Below are 7,500 nucleotides of genomic sequence, written 5' to 3' on the forward strand. Positions count from 1 at the left end.
CTTCATCGGACGAAACAAAGATGATGAATGGTCTGACATCGAAGCAATCCAGACTATTTTGTCTGAAAATTAATATACAGAAACGTAAATGCAGCCACGCTACACAATAGCCATGCAGTAATTATATGAGGAAGTGCTGCTGTGATAGTTTACTAAGCAAAATCTTTAGTTACTATTTACTCTTTGTTTGTTTGTATGGTGCTTTTACGTTGTATGGAACCAGTGGTTATTCAGCAACGGGACCAACGGCTTTACGTGACTTCCGAACCACGTCGAGAGTGAATTTCTATCACCAGAAATACACATCTCTCACTCCTCAATGGAATGACCGGGAATCGAACCCGCGACCACCGAGGTGGGACACTAATACCATACCAACCACGCCGCTGAGCATCATGTTGAGACATGAAGTCTTTGATGACAAAATAAGGAAAGGGTTAAAATGCATCGTTTTTTAGCATGCATGCGGAGGAAAATGTGATAAGTATACACATATGGGAAGATGTAGCGAAACGCTTCACATAGAAGAGATGATAGATCTGTTTTCCTGTGGGCTAGTGGTATGGAGAGACGGAAGGATCAACCAGGAAGTTTCGGGAGGAAGAAGTGGAGGACTGAGGCAGAAATGGGTAAATGCAAAGGAAGACGAGTTTGAAAGGAATTCCCTTAACATTTAGAGAGCAAAAAAAGGAAAAAAATCTGTGTGAAAAATAGGTGTGTGGCACAATGTTGCTATGAGCTTTAGTATGATGCGAGAGAGTCTATTCTGTCGAGATGTGAGGCAAGTAGAGGGCAACAGAATTCTGTGCGGCGAATTCATTACCTTTAGCAGTTGAAGAATAAACGTAAATGACTGCTCTCCTGTTCATTGAAGCCATCCTCTGTTTGTGTCAGGTTAACGAGCTACCTGAAAGAAGATTTTTGTGTTCCCCAGTCTGAAGTCTCACTGAAACCTATTATAAACCAAGGGCTATGGGTAAATTTTCAATCTTTTTATACTGCTAATATTTGTGTGTATGTGTCTGTGTACTTTTGTAAAAATTCTCCAGCTTAGAAAATACAGTTGCTCATGTTTTATTAGGCTGCATATGATAATTGATTCTTGCTGGCCCAGAATCTATCTCATTTGTAAAATATACTATTATTTTGGTTTTCATGTTGTTTTGTGAATAAAATATTCCTTTTTTTACAGATGATTATATGTGGCTTGCTGTGGGATTACGTTATCATTGTATATAGCGACGTGCAATCCGTAAGCCAAAATAGGTCAGGTGCCTCTACGGGTCTCTCATATAGTTCTTGAATGCAAAAAAAATTAACTAGCCTTTATCTATCATCTATATATATATATATATATATATATATATATATATATATATATATATATATACCATATATCATTATATATATATATATATATATATATATATATATATATATATATATATATATATATATATATACAACCCTGTTACACCAAACATGTAGCCCAGCAAAAAATATCTAAAAAAAGGTTTTTTAGAAAAATGCCAAAAACAATGCTTGAAAAATAAGCACAGAGAGAGAGAGAGAGGAGAGAGAGAGAGATGGAGAGAGAGAGAGACGAGAAGAGAGAGAGAGAGATCGAGAAGAGAGAGAGAGGGTGGGGCGTAGTGGCCGTTCTCATAATGAAGTTGGGGTAATTCAGTAGGAATATGAGATGTTACAATGCTTACAAATCATGCTACTATATATTTCTATTTAAATATAACTAGTATCTCGCTGTCCAGTTTCCAATGGTCAAGCACTACTGTGAAAGTAATTGGAGTCTAAGAGATGGGAAGAAACTTTGGTCTAGAAAGCGTCAATAGAAGTCACATTTCGTCTACCCCATTCAGAGTTTTTATATATATCCCAGCCGACAGAATTTTACAACCTTAAAAGGAAGAATGGCTTTGAAGTAGAATCCTCTGAGTTAAAGAACCACTCGAAGGGAAACGAAGATCGCTGATGAAGAGAAGAAACAGATTCCTAGGGCCCGCCCATTGAGAAAGAAGAACGTGACGGTTAAAGTAAGTTCAACTACTACAAAATCTGTTGGCTTCATAAAGATCTTGAAACTTCTTAATAGAAAGGATTAACCATGCGGGTTTAATTCCTCAATAGGTTGAATCACTGCATGTTGACAAATAGATTTCAAAGTCAGGTACTCGTACTGAAGAAGGAGTCATGGGTGTCGGGTTAAGAATAGCAGAAGAAGCAAAAAATAAATAAATAATTAAATAAAAAAAATAAATAAATGAAGAAGCTAATAAGAGTCAAGACAATTCTAACACCAAATAAGTGGATCTAAGGTCAGTGAGCCTGGCGAATTAATCTTTACAGACGCACACCCTAAGACAATAAAACACATGTGATGTTAGATAAGAAAACATACCAGTAGCAGAAGCATTACTTGAAATATGCGTAACTATTGAATGTTAGACAAACTTGCAAGGCAAATTACCCTTTAGTCATAACAACTGCATCAATTTCCCTTGCCAGAGACAAGGTGTTTTAGGCGCCCTGTTATCCCTCAAGCTCTAGTTCATGTAGACAATTATCTTTTAGTCTTATATTATACTGAAACGAGTAAATATACATAATGTAAAAGGATAGCTTCCCATCTCCTTCTTAAAACGATTCCATCGTCTTTGCGCACCATCTTTTTAGAAAAGACAAGCAAGTGGCCATAACATCAGCAGAATCGACAGCCAGCCATAGAAGAAGGGAAGCAGCTGTTGAAAATCGGCGTAAGGGGGACAGGTCTAGGGGCTGGGGGTTCACTGCTCTCAACTTCTCACTGCTGCAAATCTTTGTGTCGACCAAAGGCATAAATTTGTAATCTATGGCGAATCCCGACCGTAACAAAGGCCTTATCAATAGCTATTTCCAACGCTATCAACCTCCACAATAGGGATCGCGGGGCTGCCGTAATCAAATCAATCTCCAAATCCATAAAAAAAGATAACCTTTATAGGGAAGTAGACTATAACACTTACTGCCTCTCTCTCTCTCTCTCTCTCTCTCTCTCTCTCTCTCTCTCTCTCTCTCTCTCTCTATTATATATATATATATATATTATATATATATATATATATATATATATATATATATATATATATATATATATAAATTTGAATCACAAAAATGTGTGAGTGTGTATACACACACCCCTTGCTGCTAAGATGAAAAACTCGATCCCACTGGAAAAGGAGAGGGGTAAATCGAGTGAGACGCTTCCTGGAATATCCGTCGTGCCCTGTGAACATAAGCATTGAATTAGTTACTGCTGGGTCGAAGGCAGGTCAGAAGGAGGATGAGGAAGTCAACTTCATCCCAGATGATATGCCGCGAAGTTTCCAGGAGCCTCCCCTCTCCTGGAAAATATATATATATATATATATATATATATATATATATATATATATATATATATATATATATATATATATATATTATCTAAACAAATGTTTGCCACTAACCTATTCAGGATGATTCATTTGAGTGACGCAGTGGAGCGCTTTGACTTTTGATTCGTCACACCGCCAGCGAGGGGCCCTCTTCCGCTCAGTCTTGCCTCCCCACCTCCCCACCGCCCCCAAACCCCCCAGCGCCGCTCCAGCGGCGCAAAGCCTCATACACGCATGACGTCACACGATTCCCATATAAAAAAAAAAAAAAGGTAAACGAACTGTCATTTAACACTAGCTGGTGTCGGTGACAAGTCTAACTAGCCTCTGATTGACTGTATGATCATGAGGGGAGGGAGAGATGAGAATGAGGGTGGGAGGGAGAGATGAGAATGAAATCCCCTCGGCTCCCCTTTCCTCCCTCCCCTACTCTTTCCCTCTCGCCCCATCGACTCCCCATCAACCACAAACAACCGAAAGAGCTCTCCTCATTGTTATAGTTATTATTTACGCGTGTTACCCATCATTCGATGTTGCCACATAAGGTTCCGACAATTTCTGGCCCTCCGACGGCATCAATCTACCCTATCTTATATCCTCGTATAACCACTTTCCATCGCGACAACAATTATGAGCGCCGATGCTTACTCACGATGATGTCCCCTCTCCCGATACTACTGAGACTCATAAACAGTGTAGAAATGGTATCGTGACCCGGCGGCAGCCTCCGCTTCCTAAGCGACCGAATCATGATGGGCGGGAAATGACGCTCCTTTCGGCGAAATCACTCTTTTAAAGACGGCTTCATTTCCCTGCTCGCCCTTCTTCTTGGCCCCAGCAATACGGTGCATGTCCCTAATAGTGAGGGAGACAAATAGACAGACTGAATATCATTTAAAAGAGATATATATATATAAATCTATATATAATATATATATATATAATATATATCTAATATATATATATATATTCTATAGGTCCTATATATCCATAAATCTTATACTTTGTATATATAAACATATATGTGCTTGTGTTTATGTCCTGTATCTATATATAAACATAGTAACATCTAAACGCACAATACGATGCAGATAAACACAGAAACTCAGCAGGAAATTAGAAAACGACATTGTTAATAAAAAGTATAAGTATGTGTTTTGGGGTAAGCTTGCTACCAGGGAATAAGACATTACAGTGTGAAACTAATGCACATATATATATATAAAATCGATAGAGAGAGAGAGAGAGAGAGAAGAGAGAGAGAGAGAGAGAGAGAGAGAGAGAGAGAGAGAGCAACACAACACCATCAACAACTATGCATCAGAACGGAAGTCAGATAAGAGACGCAGATAAGAGAAGGTCCGTATCGATTCAGAAAATTGTCAAGGTAAGGAAGAGAACAGAGGCCAAAGAGCAAACAGAGCAAGAGCCGCTTGTTTAGGGTTTGAGTAAAGAATAACAGATATGTTTGTTTGTGGTTTTTTCCGAATACAGTCACCAATAAAGTGTTTCCTCCAGTAATAGGTGGCTCCAGAAAAAGTCACATTTTTTCCTTCCACTCCTTGAAGACTGGAAACTTTCCTGTTTGGTAAGAACGTTCAAAGGTAACTTTTATGGAAGCATAATCTGAAACTATGCAGCTAGATAGACTGTTGGAAGTGAACACTTCCTCGAATGACACCTTTTTTATCATTTTTTCGATCTATATATGTGTCAGCCATTTGGTGTTTTATTCCTCTTTTCTGAACAAGTACTGAGTAACAAAATAAAAAAAAACGGTTGTCTTTCATAAGAAATTAACTATTACCAGTACTAAGTGTAGTTACTTTATAGAGAGAGAGAGAGAGAGAGAGAGGAGAGAGAGAGAGAGAGAGAGAGAGAGAGAATTGGCAGTAAAAGAAGAAATGGAAAATCAAACGAGCCATTCTTGCTACTGAGACTAATACTTATATTTTCGAGACGAGTCATATTAATATCCCAGGATATTGAACTTCAAGAGTTTAGCTACAGTTCGAGACCAGAATAGTCAAACATAGATGCTTGATCTGTTTCCCCGAATCACTCTACCAGCAGCAAAATTTTACGGCCAAGAAATCTTAGTTGAAGTATAATGTAGGTTTAATTTTTAGGTAAGTTGCTGCCTTGTGCAGATGAATTGCTGTGGCACAGTTAGGGAGCAGCTCGATGTTTTACTTGAAGTGCAGAGTTGAACATTGCTTCGGGTAAGAAAATTAGCAGGTACGATTTGGTCTAATGATAACTAAACACATCTTACATACGAAAATCCTTTTGATCTGACTCGGATGCTATTCATATTAGCTGTGTCTCAGACTCCAGAATCAAACTTATGCATTTGACAATTTCTCTTACTACTACATTCTCTCTCCTCTCTCTCTCTCTCTCTCTCTCTCTCTCTCTCTCTCCACATAAAGATTCCAGCAGAAACCTTGTAAACCGAGCCTTAGCACTCTACCTACCGCCACATAGGATCATGAAGGGTGGCGCATCATAGAGCATGGAAGCCACCACCAGATATGTCAATAGAGATGTCAACATGGCTAGTGTATACTGCGCTATATTTGAATGCGCACCCAGGAAGACCCTAGGTGGCACTAACAATCTCTTTTCTTACCGAAAAACAAAGAAAGGCAAATATATGGTAAAAAAAAAAAAAGTGGTACATGTCAATTACTTCAGCTGGAGGTGGAATTATTGACGATTTCTGATAGTAGGAACATTTTCAGAGTTGACAAATAATAAGAGCAGTGCCACCTAGAGCTAGCAGAGTAATAGGAGCAAGTTTGCTAGAAAGATGCTGTCTCAAGCATGGCACTCAGAAAACGGTAAATTAATGGCGTGTTTAATAGATATTTCTTAGTAATTTTCTTGTATTTAGCATAACAAAGAGACTTCAGAACAAAGCAAACGAATTAAAATATGGGGAACCGGTATTAAAAACATTTTTTTTAATGAAAATAATACAAACTGTCTTTCATATACATACTAGCTGACCAACCCAGGGTTGCCGGGAAAACTCTGAATGACAACCGATAAACTCTCTCTCTCTCTCTCTCTCTCTCTCCTCCTAAAGCCTTCTACTATCTCTCTCACTTCCTCTCTCTCTTAGTCTCTATCTCTCTCACTCTCTCCCTTTCCTGTTAAGATAGTAGCTTCAGTTACATTGCCCAGAATTTTTGACATTATGTTATTCACAATTTTTACCCCGATTCCTATTGGGGCTGAACGTGGACTTGAAGAGCATTGGGAGCATCAATGGTCAACTCAATAACCTCAAAAACTATGGATTAGACACGAATATCTGTAGTCATTTATTTTTAGATGCCACCACTTCCCCACCCCCTCCTCTTATTGTGGCTGAACTTAGACTTAAATGACATTGGGAGTGTCACTATTCATCTCAGCGACCTTGAAAGCTATAAATTAGACAATAATATCTGTCGTTTTTGGTTATTTTTACATGTCATCCCCTTCTCACCCCTCCCTTCCTATTGGGGCTGAACTTAGACTTGAAGGACATAGGAAGTGTCACTATTTATCTCAGCAACCTCAAAAACTATGGATTAGACAGTATTATCTATCATTTTCAGTTATTTTTACATGCCACCACTTTCCGACCCCATTCTCACCGCTCTTCCTATTGGGGCTAAACTTGGGCTTAAAGGGTTTCGCGAGTGTCACTATTCATATCAGTGACCTTGAAAACTATGGATCAGACAATATTTATTGTTTTCGATTATTTTTACATTTCACCCCCTTCCCAGCCCTTCTCACCCCCTTTGCTATCAGGGCTGATCTTGGACTTGAAGGGTATTGGATGTGTCACTATTCATCTTAGTGACCTCGAAAACTATGGATTAGGCAGTAATATCTGCAGTTTTCAGTTATTTTATGTTTCACCGCTTCCCACCCATTTTCATCCCCCCGCCCCTTCCTATCAGGGATAAACTTGGACTTGAAGATCATCAAAAACTATGGATTAGACACTAATATCTGTTGTTTTAAGTTATTTTACATGTCACCCGTTCCACCTAACTCCATATTGGAGCTG

Source organism: Macrobrachium nipponense, chromosome 46, assembly GCF_015104395.2.
Source record: "Macrobrachium nipponense isolate FS-2020 chromosome 46, ASM1510439v2, whole genome shotgun sequence".
Classification (NCBI taxonomy): domain Eukaryota; kingdom Metazoa; phylum Arthropoda; class Malacostraca; order Decapoda; family Palaemonidae; genus Macrobrachium; species Macrobrachium nipponense.